We start from the raw sequence: 20,861 nt of genomic DNA, 5'->3' as shown, positions 1-20,861 counted from the left end.
AGACGTTCTAACATACATGTTCTTTCCACTATTAAAGTCTTCCGCATTTTCACGCCTACTCGTTTTTGGACTTATTTTTTCGTACCCTTAGCATTCACGTATTTTTCTCTTCAACAGCAACGTATTTATAAAAACACTCCTTGACCAAAAAGTGAAACATCTACAAGATGAAGAGGAACCGAAATGAAACTTTCCGGCTTGAGACTTTATGTGATGGCATCGCTGTCATTAAAAAAATTGCGTCATGTTTGCAAGTAACCTGGCATGACCCACATATCAGTATGACATTTCATGCTCCTCTCCTCCACATGCACAAGTGTTTCACTTCTTGGTCACGGAGTGTTTTTATAAATACACTGCTGTTGAAGAGAATCAAAAATAAGTCTATGGCCATTCGGTCGCATATATGTACTACAGCGGACAGATACGAGTATCTTGCCTTCCCCGGGAATTCCTCAAAATAATGAGTTTGTACATGCTCGTGCGGTGTGTGATCGAAGATCGTCGTGTTGCAAAATAGCACTTAGGTACTGTCGCATGAGATATTACACATGAGGACGCAGGGTGCCCTTGATGTTCCGTTGCACCTTCAGATTTCCCTTAAGCACTAGCAACCGTCATATCCAACGGTTGACCACACTACGATGACACCGGAAGAATAGGACAGTTTCCGATATTGCTGCCATGCTCGCCGACGAAGGTCATCAGAGGTTGCGACTCACCGCTGAACGCAATGCGATGCAGTTCATCAGCAGTCCATGTTTCCCCATCGCGGCACCACTCTAAACGCAGCAGTCTGTGTTGCAGTGTTAACGACAGTCTAGGTACGGGACGATGTCCCCTAGTCAGGCTGCTGCTGGTCTCCACCCAATGTTACGGGATGGCACAGAATGTTGCAGGGAACCATTACTTGTTCTCAGAGGGCAGCAGTAGGTATGAAGTGATTACATGTGACCTCTGCACAGTACGGTGATCCTCTGTTCTGATGATTGGAGGTGGTCGACTAGAACCTTGACGACGAGTACGCCTGCCCTCACACTCCCATGCAGTCCAACACAGGGATCTGGAGACTGGCTGTAGTAGTCGAGCGGCTCTAGGCGCTTCAGTTCGGAACAGAACGCCTGGTATAGTCGCAGGTTCGAATCCTGCCTCGGGCATGGACTGTGTGATGTCCTCAGGTTAGTTAGGCTTAAGTAGTTCTACGTTCTAGGGGACTGATGACCCATGTTAAGTCACATAGTGTTCAGAGCCATTTGAACCATTTTTTAGGAATCTGGACATTGCACGATTCAACCAGCTGGTTAGAGGAAACCAACAATGAATCGCTTATAAAACCGTTATACACGAATAGCGTCAGCTCCATGTTCCCATGTTCCTTACGTGTTCACTCAACATCTGTCTCATGCCACACCGCTTACAAGCGAGTACCTTCGTAGGCCTAGTAACAACAAGCATGAAGAAAAGAAAACCTTTGTACTCTGATGGCCGTCCTTCCTGTCGCCGAGGATTACAACTCGAATGACTTGCATGCCCGCCGATGCTTTGCAAGAGAACGGTTTCACTGGCACCCGACCTTGTGCTTCACTCTTCTGTCACTAAGTGTAGTTTCATTTTCTTCTTCATGGGATTTCCGATGGTCCATTTTGCACTTTCATTGCTGTAGTCCAGACGTCTACTTCCAGGCTGTTTATCTGCGTATCAACATCTGATTCTTTTACTGAACAACGCTTTAATCGCCTCTGCAAGTCTACTTCTGATAATTTCTTTCTTTCGGCCACCTTGTGTTACATTGTTTCCTAGATGGAAGAATTTCTTCACTTCTCCCATTACTCTGTCAATAACAATTTTGATCCTCAGCAAGCTGTCCTGTTTTCTGCTGCTCTCCGTCACCGTCATCTTTCCACTTTTTATTCTTAATCCATATCTGTACTACGATATTAATTCATTTCAAAAAGTCCTCTGAACCTTTCTTCCTTCCATCCAGGAGTATGTTGTCTGAGAACCTTCGCATTTGTGGCTGTTTCCCTATTAGCTTTAGACTTCTTTTACTTTGTTTATTTCTTCGTCGCACAAGCTAAATAACAGTGATGATAATCTGAAATCCTACTTGTTAATCTTAACAAGAACTTGTCTTCCTCGCACTTCCGCTTTCATCTTTCTTACTTGAATTTTGTAGATGTTCTAGGTTATTCGTTTGTTCTCCCAACCTAATCTTTTAAAACCTGTAAACAACGCCTTGCACCGTAGAAAGCTTTGTGTATGGTTGGAGATGCAAGGAAGGTATTCCGAACAGCCGCCTTGTATTAAGTGCAACAGCAGCATTTCAGCTCTTGTACCTTTCTCCTTTCTGAAAATAATCAGACCCCTTTCCAGTAGGTCTTGAATGTTTCTAACTGTTGTTCTACATATAATCTGGTCAACAATTTACAAACTTAAGCTGTTAAACTAATCATATGATACGTTTTGAATTTACTTTCTCGTTCCTTATCTCGTATTTTGTTGATAGTCACTTTCTGAAAATCTGATGTAAGTCAATTATCGCATAGAATCTCTTTAACCAGTTCAAATATCGCTCTAATTCCTACATTTCGCAATGATCTGAATAATTCTAACCACAAGTAATACGCGTGTACTACATTACCGGAAGGCATTTACGAGTACTATTTGGAAAGTAAAGTTCGATGGGGTGCAAAATGGAAACCACAGCGAAAATCGGGTGAGGCTTTGCGCTGATGTACTGGGGATGGTCTCTTTTCAGTTCTGAGTGCACAGCGAGCATTTAACGATGCTCAGAACATTAGCGCCTCCCGCCAAGTAAGAGGGTCTGGTGTGAGATTTCGCCTAATGTCATGTAGCCCACATAACATAAATGTCATACCTTTCTTCTGCATGATAATTCTCGGCCGCACTCGGATGGGGCAATGAAGATGCTCCTGCAGCGTTCTCGATGGCAAGTGTTTGATCGCCCTCAATTGAACCCGTGATTGACTCACCCATCTCTGCTCACATGAACCGCTAGCTATGAAGACAACGTTCTGGCACAGACAACGAGCTGTAGACCAGCGTAGGCACTTTTCGGGAAGCACAGGCGGCTTGCTTCTATGGCGCGGGAATTGGAAAGTTGGTACAACCATACTACAAACGTCTAAATCGGAGCGAAGACTATGTACAGAAGATGCTGGAAGGTGTAGCTAACTGCTGCAGATAAAACACTTTTTCGTTTTCACAGTGGTTTCTATTTTGCGACCGATCGGGCCTTACTTTCCGAATAGGCCTCGTAGAGTGCTGTCGAACTCTTGACATTGTATAACCTCAAGCGCCTAAGATCCGACTGCCCTTCACGCAGCCCTGCATTGACAGAGGCCGCCTCTTCGCTTACTTGCCACACGTCCTCAGTCGAGCACCGTTAAACTGCCCGACGAACATGCAAAGAGACCAGACTGTTTTCCTCAAAGTCTCCAGTGATCGTCATACACCCTGGCGGCTACATGTGCCGCTACCAGTGGCACTAAACCTGTGCTGCTAGTCACATACCTCTAAGAGCTGACCCCTGTATCCTCGCGCGACCCGGATATAAAGATCGTAGCCAGATCGACGAACGCATTCGCACACCGGAACGTCTCAGTGGACAGTAGTCGATTGGTTCTTTACAACAGAGCAACTCACTGGGAGTCACGCCGTGGCCACCGAGCCGCAATTCCTCAATACTTAGCTCCCGAGTGGATCACCCGCATACGTAATACAAGGAGAACATGCGCAGCCACGTCCAAGGCACTATCCTTAATGAGTGCCTCATTCGCTGCACATCGCTGGACGTCACCGCCGACTTCGACTCCAAGCTCCCAATCTCGCAGCACATCAATTACAACAAATACAAGGCCATTCAGCTAGACTGTGACGGACACTACGTTGAGACCAGAAACATACCCGAGCTTCTGTTTCGTTATTAGCATCGAGTCCAGGGATTATTCATGCGTTTATTAGTAGACTATATAAACTTACATTGTTCAGACTGCCTTGGTTTTCATATCGCTTAACGTGCACGTTCGCCATGTGGGAAACTTCAGAACCTATTTATTCTTTCATCACTCTTTCGGCAGTGTCTCTCCAGCATGCTGGCCTTAGATGTGCGCCATCCACTTGTCTATCCATTGCTGTAGATTTAAAAGAGGCTTTCGTCGGCACCTTGAGGCTTAGGACCGTTGTTTATTGCGCACAGTTAATAATACAAAATAAGAGCTTATCAATACGACTGTATCACTCGGATGAGATGTTAAACACTTTCTCGATTGAAACGTGATTTCAGACTTCGAGACTCACACAGACGCCGCACCAAAACTGGTTAGATCGAAAAATGATTTGAAGTTTAAAGACGTAAGGTACGTTAATCAATAGTGCAACCAGAATACGATTCTGTGCACGGTTTTAATAGAACACCTGCAACACCGTGGACAAAAGAGGTGTGTAATGCACATGTGAGGCCAATTTATGTGTGCTGTGTCAGCTCGGTTTTTCTTTTAGTAACTGCCAGACTCGTTCGCATGAGTTCGCTGAAGTGGCTTACAGTGCGCTATTCATCTAGCGTGCGTGATTGTGGTGTCACGATCGGGGAAGTGAGGCATTATCACAGGGAATAGTGGGCTGGGGTCGGTGGTGCTAGGGTGTCAATGTCCTCCTCTCTCGGTGTCAAGGGGATCAAGTGGCGAGGTATACAAACTTTGGGTAGTGGGAACTTCGTGTCTGTAGAATACCTTTCTGGAGTGAGGCACTTTCTTAGTGCAGAGCTCATTGAATTCTTCCTGGATTGATTAATGTGCTGTGTGGTAATCTCCTTGCGGATGGGAGGTGATGTGGCAGTGGTATTAAGACCCTACCGTTGCATGTTTGCCTAGTATGAATTTTAGCTCGGAGAAACCCACTTCTTGTCTGAAACCGTAGATTAAACTTTTGCAAGTATGCTTGGTTTTTCCGGCCGTATAAGGGTCTCTTAGTCACGTCTGTATCGACCTCGGTACCTTTGAAAATCGGAGCCGAGTTGAGTTGCAAATTTCTCGCTGTTCTACATCTACATCTACATCCATACTCCGCAAGCCACCTGACTGTGTGTGGTGGAGGGTACCTTGAGTACCTCTATCGGTTCTCCCTTCTATTCTGGTCTCGTATTGTTCGTGGAATGAAGCATTGTCGGTATGACTCTGTGTGGGCTCTAATCTCTCTGATTTTATCCTCATGGTCTCTTCGCGAGATATACGTAGGAGGGAGCAATATACTGCTTGACTCTTCGGTGAAGGTATGTTCTCGAAACTTCAACAAAAGCCCGTACCGAGCTACTGAGCGTCCCTCCTGCAGAGTCTTCCACTGGAGTTTATCTATCATCTCCGTAACGCTTTCGCGATTACTAAATGATCCTGTAACAAAGCCCGATGCTCTCCGTCGGATCTTCTCTATCTCTTCTATCAACCCTATCTGATAAGGATCCCACACTGCTGAGCAGTATTCAAGCAGTAGGCGAACAAGCGTACTGTAACCTACTACTTTTGTTTTCGGATTGCATTTCCTTAGAATTATTCCAATTAATCTCAGTCTGGCATCTGCTTTACCAACGATCAACTTTATATGATCATTCCATTTTAAATCACTCCTGATGCGTACTCCCAGATAATTTATGGCATTAACTCCTTCCAGTTGCTGACCTGCTATATTGTGGCTACAGGATAAGGGATCTTTCTTCCTATGTATTCGCAGCACATTACACTTGTCTACATTGAGATTCAATTGCCATTCCCTGCACCATGCGTCAATTCGCTGCAGATCCTCCTGCATTTCAGTACAATTTTCCATTGTTACAACCTCTCGATATACCACAGCATCATCCGCAAAAAGCGTCAGTGAACTTCCGATGTCATCCAGAAGGTCATTTATGTATATTGTGAATAGCAACGGTCCTACGACACTCCCCTGCGGCACACCTGAAATCACTCTTACTTCGGAAGACTTCTCTCCATTGAGAATGATATGCTGCGGTCTGTTATCTAGGAACTCTTCAATCCAATCACACAATTGGTCTGATAGTCCATATGCTCTTACTTTCTTCATTAAACGACTGTGGGGAACTGTGTCGAACGCCTTGCGGAAGTCAAGAAGCACGGCATCTGCCTGGGAACCCGTGTCTATGGCCTTCTGAGTCTCGTGGATGAATAGCGCGAGCTGGGTTTCACACAACCGTCTTCTCCGAAACCCATGCTGATTCCTACGGAGTAGATTTCTAGTCTCCAGAAAAGTCATTATACTCGAACATAATACGTGTTCCAAAACTCTACAACTGATCGACGTTAGAGATATAGGTCTATAGTTCTGCACATCTGTTCGACGTCCCTTCTTGAAAACGGGGATGACCTGTGCCCTTTTCCAATCCTTTGGAATGCTACTCTCTTTTACGTTGCTGTTTACGTTTCTTAGTCCGTACTAGACAGTACACCTGGAATAATTTTTCTATTCTACCGTTTTTTTTTTTTTTTTTTTTTTTTTTTTTAACATACAACAGTGTGTGTGTGTACTAAGCTTTATCCATCTCGCTGAGTTGTGTAACTGCGGCAATGTTCAGTTTGAAGTGAGAGCCCGGACTTTGACGTGCAGTAGTCTTTTGCAGCCTCACGGACAGTGCGGTATGCTGCCTTACGAGATTCTTGGACCACAGTGCCTTTGCAGCAGTGCCTCTACCAGCGACGCCGGCACGCACCATCTTCGCCGAGGAGCTCGCCGCTCGCTATACGACGTAATTGTAAACTATTAACTGCTTCATGTAACTGCTATTTTTCTCATTCTAAGGACGTAAGCGACTAGTTATTCTATGCAAGTCTCGTGCTCCTTGTTTTAACCGTGTAATATGTTTTTAAACGGTGGGAAGCCTAGGATGGAACATGACAATAGGAGGAAAACGACAGTTGTTACCATATAGCGGAGGTGCAGAATCGCAGATAGGAACAACAAAAAGACAGTCAGAAAGTAAGCTTTCTGTCAAAAAGATCTTCGTCAGAAATAGACAACACACACACACACACACACACACACACACACACACACACACACACTCGAGCAAATGCAACACATGACCACAGTCTCTGGCTGCAACGCAAGATTCCGAGCAGTGGTGCCTGACGGGAAAAGTAGCCGGGTATTGGGTAAGGGGGAGGCATGCAGGGTAGGCATGGAGGATTGTAAAGGGATGAGGTGGAGAGAGGTTAGGGTAGTTAAGTGAAGTCGCGTTGTAAGACGGAGAGCGGTGGAGGGGGATTGAAGAACAAGAGACATGTAAGAAGACTGTGGGTTCGTTGGTGGAATAGAGGACTGTTTAATGCTTGAAAGGGAACAGGGAAGGGGCTACGTTCTGACTGTCTTTTTCTTGTGCCTATTTGAGACTCACAATCTCCGCTATATGGTGAGTAGCAACCATCCCTTTCATAACATGTTTTTAAATTGGCCACGTTTTCCTTAAATAGTACGGGAAGCTACTCCTGTTGCAAACTACTCGTGCTTTTAGTTTAGTAGTTTCTTTAATGTGGCAGTCACCTCCCTTCCCCCCTCCCCCACCCTTCTCTCTTAATATCGGTTGCTGTAACGGCACTGGCTTGGACCCCTCGCACTTAGTTCGGCCACAGTTGACTGTATTTTGTATATTCGAAGACTAGAACCAAACAGATTGTTTTGTCAGGTCATCACCCTGCTGGATTCTATTTATTGTGTTTGGTGTTACCAGTCAAATCTTGTAAGTGGAAAAGAGAAAATCTGCAGTACGTCGCTTAAACCTTGTGCTTAAGCGATTTATCCCTGCCGAACACTCTGGCCGCGCATTGTTGACTGGACGGGTCTTGCACTAGGTAAGTTTCTTTTTCTTCTATTTTTTAAGAGGGGGGGGGGGGGAGGGGAGAAAAGACACCAGAGCCACATATTAAATTTCTTTTCCCACTCACTGAATTCTAAGGTTAGGTACGGCGACGGAATTTGTTTCTCGCTGCAAAAATAAGAGGCAGCATTTACTCCTGCAACTTCATATTTGTTCTTTTTTTTAACTCTAAAATTCAGACGGTTGCGCCTTAGTTTCATGGTTGTTTAAATGCTGGGACCGTTATATGGGAACAGTCTGTAACGTTCTTGTCATAGGTTGCGAAAACTGGATTTGACTTATTTGCGCTCGTTACTGTTCTTCCAAGCTGCCCTCTTTGTTTAAATGTCTGGTTTAAGAGACGCTAGAGATTCCCAGTTTTATGAGGTTGTCTATAAAGTGTTATAACTTGATAAAAGGCTGTGCTACAATTTGTAAGTCTTGCCGGTATCGAAGCTGTTGTTCCCTTACTTTATTTAGTTGGTATTTAATGTATCTGCTGCTGATCGCGGAAATTGTTTTTTTAGTGTATATAGTGTTGTTTTTTTTAGCATTAGAATTTGTCAAGTTGTTGGTGGCGTGTCCTAAAAAACCCTGTCCCAGTCCTTTTTACGTGTGCGGTGAAGCCGCACTCTGAAAAGTTAGATTTCAATATGTAAGTGCGGTGTTTATGATTCGATATAGACGGCAAGATGAATTAAAAACTCTGCTTCAGAGTGTGCGCTGTTGTGAATCTTCCTGGTAGATTAAAACAGAGAGAGGAATTGACCAAATTAAAGCTATGAGGATCGTTGTGAGTTATGTCTCGTTAACTCGATGACAGCATTGCCTAACAAAGGCCACATCTGAGAGTCCCGGTTGGGCCCACAATTTTAAACTGACGAGAAGTTTCACAGCTCTACGTGTCGTTTGTTACTGCATAGATAGATGGCGGCAAAACTTACCGAACGCACCGGAGTTATTACCACGTCCCGCTATTAGATTCAGCACAATTTCACTGTATGGTAAGCTTTTTGACATATAGCTGAACAACAGCCCAAAAAATAAAGTATATCACCCCCAAACTTAAATGGCCAGTGCGTATGGTACTTTATTTATTTAACTCCATTTCCCCGATTTGCTCGTCGGTGTGATGAAATGATAATCAGCACACAACACACGTACTCAGTCGTGAGAGGAGAAAATTCGCGACGCGTTCGCATCATAATAGAGAGTCAGCAATGCTAACCAGAAGACCGTCAGCTGCTCACAAATGGCTGGTAATTTTCAAAACTAATATGCAGCACAGATTTAAGCCCTGTGCTACAGTGAGGTTGAAATGGGTACATCGGACAGTCTCACAGTGTTATTCAATTTTGTCGTTATGTTAAGGGCAGATCTATACATGACAGCTGATAATTAATGGAGTATCTTTCATTACAATGTTTTGAGACATTTACCTTTAAAATGATAACTGATTTCGTTCAACTTTTGGAAATCTCGAGAATCATTGTTGTTCCGTAGCGGCCCGTTAGTTTTATCTGCTTTACGTAGCCTCCATAAGCCGTTGCAGGCTGCACACAGAAAATATAACTCACAGGATTCTCCACAACCACAGTGAATCTGAAGATGTTCAGATTCTGAGCGAATTAATAATTATAATGACATAATGACTAATGCGACAATAGACTGGAATAAAAATGATAGAGTTGTCATTTCTTCTCTATCCCAGAGTCATAAATATTTGCAGACTAAAGCTATAAGAATCTCCTTAAGAATGTCTGAATGTCACTACTGCCAGACATATGCGCGTTACAGCCATATGTTCCGGCTCTAAATCTCTATCGGTGAATAATAAAGATTGAAAGTCGTTAGAGAAGAATAAAAAAGTTCAAAGCCTCAAAAATGACGTAACCTACTGCTTTTATCTAATGGCGCTATGGGTGGTGTTTATATTCGTGTATCACTATGATATTTCCTGCCACACTTTCAGCACTGAATGGTCTCTTTTATTGCTCTCTTTAAAAGTTGTTTCATGACAAGCGTAAGAACTTAGAAAGTCATAATCGGAATATTATAGTGCAAAAGATCACTTTGTATTTGTCTGAAAGAGTGGTAGCAGTTAACTATGAGAAGTTCCAGGTCTGCGTTAACAAAAGATTGAGTCTAACGTGAAAGAACGCGCTATAACACTCACTGCAAACGTTTTTCGTGTCATAAATGGAGGATGAGGCACTGTGGCTCTTGTTATGGCTATTACTCTGCTGCTACGACGATAAAGAACATTCTTCCGCTTTGCCTTAAATGGATTAAGTTCTTAACAACAGTACCTCGTGCTGTGTGCACTGCTGAACTTCGCGGTAATCTCGTCTTAAAGCAGCGCAGCGTGATTTAACGATGTGGAATAAATGGTAGATTTTTAAATTTTCTAGTGTATGCATACAGCCTTATATTCTGAAACGGGAAGGAATTGTGTACAATACACATGAAATATTGGATGGCTTGGACAAAAGTCCCACGTTAAGTAATTGATATATCCCTTTAAATGGTCGGTAAATGTAACACGATTTCTTAACAAAAACCGTATATTGACAGCTTACAGGGTTAGCAGAGATCGCTTAGAGCATCCAACATAGTATAAGTGTTTAGGGATAGTACTAAGAAGCGTGTGAGCCTGGTTGATCACATAATATGATTATTACTGACTACTAGATAAAGACCTAATTTTATTGAGGTTTTGAGGAAGTGCAGTGCATTTTCCAGGAAAACTGTATGAAAGACGCAAATGGTTCAGTTCCATTGTTCTAACGATTAGTCCTCGCTAAATAGGCATGACAATAATCGTCGAACGAATTCAGATTCACGCTGCCAGAATCGTAATAGGTTGGTATAGATCATATGGAAGTGTAATATAAATGCACGAGAACGTAGTTCAAATGAAAAACCTGTTTTGCAAAGTCAGAGAACGGTCATTAAAGGACTAACGTGCGAATATTCTGCTGGTACTACAATATGTCTTGCGTACATATCGTGGGAATAGGATACGAGAGATTCGGGTATGTACTACCTGATCGAAAGCGTCCCGACGTCTATTAGTGGCCATTAACACTGGACGGTTTATCCTTCGCCTTTATATTGGCTTGAACTCTGTTGGAAATACTTCCAGCTAGGAGTATGAATGTCTGTGGAGGAATGCGAGCCCATTCTTCCTCAAGAACCGAAACCAGGGAAGGCAGAGCCGTTGGATACTGCGATCTGCAGTGAACCTGACGTTTTACTCATCCCAGAGTATGGGTGCCGTTCTTCACTCCGGACAGCGCAGTCCATTTCGGGAAAGTCATTGTCCACTAACCATTGCCCCACAGATGCTCCTGTCCACTGTAGTGTTGATACGGTCATCGTCCCCGAACTGTTCAACTTCAAGCAGGACACAATGATGAAAATGTGGTCATATCCCACACCCATACCGAAACACCACCTCATTCTCTGTTCACACCATACTTGACCGTAGGTTCTCTACCCATTCGCCAATCCCATACTCTTCCCTCGGAGTGTCACAGGGAATAGGGAGATTCGTCACTCTAAGTCAATCGTTTCTTGTCATCCACTGTCTTGTGGCGTCACACTATACATCACCTTATGCATCGCTCAGCATCTGTTTTTTGTAGCTGGTCGACGTTCTATTATTATACCCTGTTCGATGTCGCTCCATACTCACAGTCGCTGTGCTAGTTGGTCAGCTGGTAAGACTCTGCCACTCACTAATCATACCTTCCACTGACTATATGTGACTATTTACAACCACCCTCTGCAACTCTCGACGGTCCCTGTCCGCCATTTCATGAGGTCTGCCAATTCTTGATTTAGCCGTGATTGCCGCTTCACGTTTTCACTTCACAATCCTATCCTGAGATCGAGGGAGACACTGTAGGTCCATAAAAACATGGGTGCTTCCACTACGAGAGCTATTCACGGAGAGCTGATCTCAGGACGGTAAAGACGAGGCAGATATAAGCAGGACCAGTGAAGTGTTTTGTGGAGTAAGAAGAGACAGCCATGCTGGCGCTGAGCACCTGAAGTCACACAGTGCAAGTTACATCTCCAGGATGTGCCACATCAGAGCGTTTGATTTTCATGAGCCATGTCCACAGGATGCATGCAGATTCGTGGCTAAAATACCGAATGAACTGGGAAGTCACACTTTGCCGAAAAACATAGTCTGTTAAAATAATATCTTCGAAAGTGAAATGGGAAAGGAAAAGTTGAGACTTATTTGTAGGGCACGAGATGCAAACACCCTCCAGGGAGGACCCAACATTTGAACGTACATAAAGACAGCTTATATCGGTTATCGTAAATCATTTAGGAACTGGAGTAAGGAGTGCGACTGTGCTTACAGAAATACACATTGCTTATGGATGAGTCGAACAGTTTGCACTCAAAGATTTGGACAGATCAGGTCTGAAAAGCATTATGGAAATTGTGGCCATATATTTGAAAGACAAACTTTGTTAGTACATACTTCAGAGAAAGGCAGCAGTGAGAGTGAAAGTGCAAGACATATGAAGACTTCATACACGCCTTCCTTCACAAATGGTAGTCATAAGCAAAATTGTATGAATTTAAAGTGAGATGATAACGATGGAGCATTAAATGGAAACGAGGTGGCAGGAACCTACACAGTATTTCCAGGACATCGACGTCAGAAACCAATTCTTAGAAGTACAATATGAGCCAGTAGAACTGATCCGAATATGTTTGATGAAGCTACTAGACCAGATACAGAGGGAAATGAAATTGCCAGAAGGAACGTGCTCTTTGTACGAGGACTCCAACACTTTTTGCAGGAGTTAGGACGCAATGTCAGTACAGAAGCAAGAAAACCTGTGCACATTTTCCACCAGAAAGAAACACAACATTCAAAGCTTAAGAGCAAGATAAGCACCACAGAGAAATAAAAATGGATTGGACAGGAAGAGTGATGATAGGCAAGGGTATTACAGCATTGACCAGATGGTAGGAGAGGCAACTGAAACGATCAGCGAGAAGAGAGAGAAGAATAAGTGGAAGTTTGGGGACATACCCCAACATAAAATCTGAGGCTCGAACGCTGAGGGAACGCTCGAAGAATATAATTGGCAGTTAGTAACGACAAGTCCATCAGCAGTCCTATTTGTTAACTGTGGCCAATAGAAAGAAAAGCTAGCAGCAGGAAACAAGAAATTCTATGGCAAGTGTGAACTTGGGAGAGACTTTAATACGGTGAATACTTGATTCTCGAAGTTTAGTGTTTGTGCAGGCCAGGAAGTCTACGAGTCATGTGACAGGAAAAAGGAAGGGCCATTGCTTGCAATGCAGGGTATGAGGATATGAGATGCAGTGAACAGGATATGTTCTGAGATCAAGCAGCAAGTGAAAGAAGATTTTCAGTCAGTCATATGCATTCGGTGTGAATTTCTTAACAGCGAAGTGTTTGACAGTTAATATTAATACATGATTTGCTGAAATATTATTCGGCCGGGCATATGAAGAAGATAAGAACTGTCGAAAAGAACGACAAAGAATTAAATTAAAATTCACAGACAATGCTGAAGTAATGGGAGAAGATTGTTACGTGCTTGGCCTGGTTGTCATTGAGGAAGAACACTGTATGACCTCAGGGAAGGAAAGAGAGCAAGTGGCGGATGCAAGAGACGAAGTAGGTCACGAACTAGTAAGAGATTAGAGAAGGCTGAAGCAGGTGATTCGCTTTCAGGTGTGTTTTCAGCTTTGATCGTATAGAGTAATGAAATTGGTTATGTAGAGTTTGAAGAAGGCGACGAGGAGTCGGAAGATACATAGACCAGCTAATCGGAAGAGGAATAACAGAATCCATAGGTTGTAGGCAGTAGTAGAGGATTGCCCGACATTTTATCTTAATAAGCTGGGACGATTCGTAGATGCGGTGTTCAAGACGCCAGAAGAGGAGGACGAAACGATCGAGGACGAGCATGCTTCAGACGCTGGAAAACTTTCAAATGTCCGACTGACTAGAATAGAATAGAATGAGTAGAACAACACACTTGGAGCGGACAATGATGGCGGAGACGATCTGTGGGGTACCTATACAATGAATATTCTTAGACTCTCGCTACACATTGGAAATATCAGTAGGTCAAGAATTTTGTGAGACCATTCAAAGCAAACTGTGCATTTTCAAAACCATAGTGTAGTAGTGCGACATGAAAAACTTTACCCAAAGCAGATTAATGAATAAGAGAAATGGAATACTATGCACTATGTTAGTGTGATAAGAAATTGTAAAATTATCACTGCAAAGAAGAGACAAGAAAGCTGAGAAATGGGAAGTGAATCAGAGATCTCCAATAAGAGGGAATAAGCTTACTGCAGGCGACAAAGTTTTGCTGCGATGACAGAAACGATTTAAGGACAGGAGATGTCTGTGCAGCAAGTTCTTTTGTGTATTTTGTAGACATTACGGTAGTATATGTATGTAAGTTCTGGCTCACTATGAAAATTCGGTTAAAATATTGAATTATAATAGTTAACCGTCAGGTTCTCAATTTAAAATATCAGTTAAAACATTGAATTTTAACACTCAAATTTTAGTTTCTAGACAGAAGATTATTTTAAGGTTTGTTTTGAAAAATCGGTTAAAATATTAAATATTACGCTGAAAAACTCTTTTAAACATCATTTAGTTCAAATATTTATACTCATAGAGTACTGTAGAACTTCCACTTCAAGTTTAATGAATTTTTCAACATTTTATAATAATTTATTTTATAATGACCATACGGTATTTGTTTCATTTTCTAACATAAATCTTTATTTGTTGTTAGAACTTAAAACAATTTTGTTGCATTCAAGAGTAAATAATTCATGTTTAAAACATCTAAACAGATTCATTTTTGTATGTGTTTCATTTTGTTATTTTGACAATTTTTATGATCATTAAAAGTGATTTAATTTGATAAATGGAGGCTTCCACAGACATTGTCAAGATCAGTAAAATATGTTAAATACATGAAGCTACTAACATATCAGTCATTGTAGCAAGTGACCATCTTCAGGGTGTTTTTTTCTTACAATAAACAAAAACGCAATGAAGAAGGTCGCTTGCAACAATGACCATAATGTCAATAGCTTTACATATTGGCAATGTGATCACAAACCCAGAAAATTTTAATGACTGTAATTTCATTTTGTATTACAGATTTTTAACAACTTTGGAATTTTTCTATTCTTTATTTTCGACTCTACAAGTAAACATTTATGATCGTAAACTAATGTCTTCTAAAAAAATTTCCACTATTTCCATCTTTTATTTTTCCTGACACTTTCTTGTTTATTTGAAGAATTCTATAAGTATCGGTTTTTAATAATCACTTGTGTCAAATTCGTTTATTATTTTATTTCACACCTTCATAAAAGTCTTCAGTTCTTACAACATAACTTAAAAGAATCTTTAATTGTATATTATAAATCCACTTTCGGTTTCATATTATTATAAAAGAAATTGTAGAATTTTTTGATATATGTAAAATACTCACTCCAGTGTAAACTGCTATATAGCATTTAACTATTTTTTTAATGAATTGCCACTAGCTTCTCAGGAAATACTGTTGACTGTTCATCATTTGGTATATTTGGTGTAATTTGGTGTATTCTTTTGGGGTCTATTTCCAATACTTTCCATCTTTTTACTGACAATGGAATGGCTTATTAGTTTATAAAAAAATCTTTTTAAATTTTTTATCACCATTATGTCTCATTTATGTAATTAAATCCAGGTATTTTTTAACCATTTACATTGGTTAAATGCTAATATTCTATTGACTTATGCTGATTATAATTCAGGTTTTAGACATTCTTAAGGATTTCAATAATTTAAAATGTATATTTCTTTATTAATTAAAGATATCAGTGATGTCATTCCTCCTTGGGGCACTAGAGGTAAATCCTTGTGTGAATTGTGTAAATCATTTGGATCTAAATCATCTGAATCTAAATCGCCTTCTAAAATAAATCCATATTTATAATTGTCCTACATTTTGTGTATACTATCAAGATTACAATTTTCTGCAGCTAACCACTTGAAATTTTTAAATGGTAAAAATTAACTCCTAACCCATCCATATACACTATTCATCTCCAAATGTGTTAAATAACTTAATAATTTTTCTACATATATTTTTAACATATTTACTATTTTAACTATCATATCTTCTCATGGTGAAAAATTCCTCCTCCCATTCCATTTTCAGTAAATAAAATCATTTATGTAATCATTTAATAAATGTCATTCAATATTAGTCATTTTAAACACAGAATCACAAGATAAACCAAGTGCTGTAAAATACCAAGATGGATCGAGTTTATAACCTTTGTCTCTAAAATATTAAAAAGTATCCACTAACATTAAAGTGTCAGATTAATTATGTAATCTTGTATATTCTCCCTAATTCTGAATATAAATTTTTTTCGATACTACTTCTACATGATTCTAATCCTCATAAGAAATAATGGATTAATTATCAAATAAATATTTTCCTTATAAGGTTATTGTATGTCTTTAAATTCTTCTTCAGGGTACATATATTCTTGAGGGTACACACCATTTTAATCAGTAAATCTTATTTTTCACCTTTGAAATATTTTGACATTTCTTAAAATTTTTCTTTTTAACTTTAAAAAAGAATTTATCAGTACATAGGCCATAAATTTAAAAGTATCCAGAAATGATCAAGTTGATTCATCTTCAACCAGTTTACTAATGGAAATATCTTTGTGTTCGTTATTTGGAATATCCACTACATCTATTGCCAATTCATGAACAAATGTGAGAACCGGTTTCTCAGGATGGGGGAGGATAAGGCTGCGATTGTGGATGGGGCCGTAATCAGCTACTCTAGCTTGCACACCTAATTTGTAAACTTTATTTAGAGAAATTAAAATTTTAAAACAATCTATTAAGAAAACACAATTGATTGTATGATGGCTGAAGGCCTTATCGCTAAGATATCCACAATTTTAGGACCAAAGGCCACCAACAATAACCTCAACAACAAACGGCTGAAGTCCCAAATTAGAAGTCAGAAGAACAATTCCAAATATCACATATTAAGATAAACACTTCGTTTAAAAGGAACTGTAACATGGCTGAAGGCCATATTATAAAGGAAGTGAAATTATTACTCGGCTGAAGGCCACAAACAATTTCAAATAACAAACGGATGAAGGCCTGAATTAGAAGTTAGGAAAACCATTGCAAATAGGAATTTTGAAATAAATCCCTTGCTTTTAAAACAAGTTTGCTTAAAAAAAAACCTTACTGGAACACAGCTGAAGGTCTTATCACAAAAGAAGTGAAACTAGCTGGGCTGAAGGTCACACACAACTTCAAATAACAAATATCCTTAAAACAAACTTCACAACGTAAGTAATCTTGACAAGCGGTTCTCAGCATGTGTTCTAAGGGTCTGCCTGGGAAGATAACTCAAACATAAGGTAAGGTGAGACAGGCAGCCAAGAGCTGTACTCACATAAAAGGATGGCAACTCAAACTGCAGGCAACTTAGGCACTGATCGACCAACTAACCAGTCGGCCTAACGTCTGATCACCGGTACAACGATGGAATATAATTAGGCAAGGGTGAAGAGACTGACAGCACTACATCTTCAGAAAACACTCAAGGCCGAAAGAAACACCAGAACCAAGGCCGACACAAAAAAAAAATGCACAGTACAATGCAAGAGGTTGTCGAACACCACACCATGTCGGACAGCATCAAAACGACGAGGAAAGGCACACTGCCGGAAAAGTATGCTAACCTCCAGGGCAGGTAACTGGGGCATTAGCGGCCATTAGGCAGAAAATACCGCTGGTTGCACTTCACTAAAAAGAATAATACTAAATTCAGTGATGAATAATAAATAGAGAAAGATGGCTGCAATATTTCACCGCCTCAATAAACTTTACGCGTTGCCACCAGGCTTAACGGCCGTGGAAGTAACAACCCGCCGACCAAAGGCGAGATCTACATCTACATCTACATCCATACTCCGCAGGCCACCTGACGGTGTGGGGCGGAGGGAACTTTAAGTACCTCTATGGGTTCTCCCTTCTGTTCCCGTCTCGTGTTGTTCGCGGAAAGAAAGATTGTCGGTATGCCTTTATGTGGGCTCTAATCTATCTGATTTTATCCTCCTGGTCTCTTCGTGAGACATACGTAGGAGAGAGCAATATACTGCTTCACTCCTTGGTGGAGGTATGTTCTCGAATCTTCAACAAAAGCCCGTACCGAGCTACTGAGCGTCTCTCCTGCCAAGTCTTCCACTGGAGTTTATCTATCATCTCCGTAACGCTTTCGCGGTTACTAAATGATCCTGTAACGAAGCGCGCTGCTCGCCGTTGGATCTTCTCTATCTCATCTATCAGCCCTATCTGGTACGTATCCCACACTGGTGAACAATATTCAAGCAGTGAGCGAACAAGTGTACTGTAACCTACTTCCTTTGTTTTCGGATTGCATTTCCTTAGGTTTCTTCCATTGAATCTGAGTCTGACATCTGCTTTACCGACGATCAGCTTTATATGATCATTCCATTTTAAATCACTCCTAATGCCTACTCTTAGATAATTTATGGAATTAACCGATTGCAGTTGCTGACCTGCTATATTGCAGCTAAATGATAAAGGATCTTTCTTTCTATTTATTCGCAGCTCATTACACTTGTCTGCTTTGAGATTCAATTGCCGTTCCCTGCGAAATGCATCAATTCCTTGCAGATCCTCCTGAATTTGAGTACAATTTTCCGTTGTTACAATCTCTCAAAACACCAAAGCATCATGCGCAAAAAGCCTTAGTGAACTTCCGATGTTATACACAAGATCATTTATGTATATTGTGAATAGCAACGGTCCTACGACACTCCCCTGCGGCACACCTGAAATCACTCTTACTTCGGAAGACTTCTCTCCATTGAGAATGACATGCTGCGTTCTGTTATCTAGGAACTCATCAATCCAATCACACTATTGGTCTGATACTCCATATGCTCTTATTTTGTTCATTAAACGATTGTGGGGAACCTTATCGAACGCCTTGCGGAAGTCAAGAAACACGGCAACTACCTGGGAACCCGTGTTTATGGCCCCCTGAGTCTCGTGGACGAATAGCGCGAGCTGGGTTTGACACGATCGTCTTTTTTGAAACCCCATGCTGATAGCTACAGAGTAGATTTCTAGTCTCCAGAATAGTCATTGTACTCGACATAATACGTTTTCCGAAATTCTACAACTGATCGACGTTAGAGATATAGGTCTCTAGTTTTGCACATCGGTCCGACGTCCCTTCTTGAAAGCGGGGATGACCTGTGCCCTTTTCCAATCCTTTGGAACGCTACGCCCTTCTAGAGACGTACGGTACACCACTGCAGGAAGGGGGGCAATTTCCTTTGCGTACTTTGTGTAAAATTGAGCTGGTATCCCATCAGGTCCAGCGGCCTTTCCTCTTTTGAGAAATTTTACTAGTTTTTCCAACCCCTTGTCATCTATTTCAATATCTACCATTTTGTCATCTGTGCGATATTCTAGAGAGTAAACTATAGTGCAGATCTCAGAATAGTGGTGGACAGTTAACTCCTCACTCTACTTTAAAGTCCAAGGTTCGGTGTGCAAGGAAGTTGTCGCCCTCGCAGCTACGCCTCTTCGATCCAACAGTGGCAGCAGACCGCCAGCGGTCCCGGCTTAGTCTCGTGCTGCACGGACCTATTCACTGCTGTGCCCCAACTGAACTGATCTCCGTCCATAAGTCTGCACAAATCCAGTACGCTGATAGCATTAAAATAACTGCCCATTCAAAACCACGAGACACACACAGCTCCAGGAAAAAATCCCACCAACAACTTACAATACTAAAACCAGTCACTGTCAAACAACACGGACGAATTATAAGTCGGCGCAAGCACACAGAAGCCAGAAGCGGTCGGAACACCGTCCGCTGCGACGACCGACCGAACGATCAATCAATGGTCGTTTACACCCAAGTCGAAGTGCCTTCATGACAACTTATTGCCATGAGGGCACTTCGACGGTTGGACACACACACACACACACACACACACACACACACACACACACACACACACTCACACACACAGCAGTAAAAGTTGCACAACTCGAATATCACGGTCCATTGAATTAAAACTCAATTAATCCAGTCCTTGACTTTTTCTTGCACTCTGGCGAACACATCCTTCTGTTGGACAGTGCATGTGTGTCACCAGCGGTTAGGTGATTCCTCACTGCCCAGACCTCACTGCTGCTCCGTCCCAACTCAACTTGCTTGACACACGACGGCCCAGAAATACTAGAGGCCGCTCTGAAGATGGTACCACAGCACGCGCTATCAATAAGCGCTGCTGCTGCCACTCATAGACAGACCGGGCAAGCAAATGTAGTTGCGCCAATGAACACTCTAGGAAACGAGAAGCCACTATCGCTATTACCAGATGCCAAGCCATGAATGGCATCAACGGGAGATGTACAAAGCTCAAAATGAACATTACAATTTCTTAAATTTTGAATGTAACAGGAATAAAAATGGATTTTTGTAATTAAGATGACAAACTTCATGAGCACTTACTCACTATCTTCCTCTTAATTGTCATTTATACTTATTTTCTCCTTCAGTAAATTTTTCTTCACAAATGAAACTGGTTACTGAATTTTTAAAATTTATTTTATGTTCATTAGTCATTATTACCGGCACGTTTTGTTCACATAATGCTTCAACTCCTACCAGTTCTTGTTTCAATGTTAGAACCAATTTTTCCACAGTATATTTACAAACATACATAACAGGTGGTTTATAATTACTGTTAGAATATTTTATACAAGAACTGAGAAAGAATGCTAAATGTTTTTGAAATTATTAATATAAAGTTTTTCAGGATTTGGTTGACAAGTAAAATTATTTGTGAGAAACATGCGAAA

The sequence above is a fragment of the Schistocerca piceifrons genome, chromosome 3 (genome assembly GCF_021461385.2).
Source record: "Schistocerca piceifrons isolate TAMUIC-IGC-003096 chromosome 3, iqSchPice1.1, whole genome shotgun sequence".
Taxonomy (NCBI): Eukaryota; Metazoa; Arthropoda; class Insecta; order Orthoptera; family Acrididae; genus Schistocerca; species Schistocerca piceifrons.
This window is presented reverse-complemented; position numbering follows the sequence as displayed.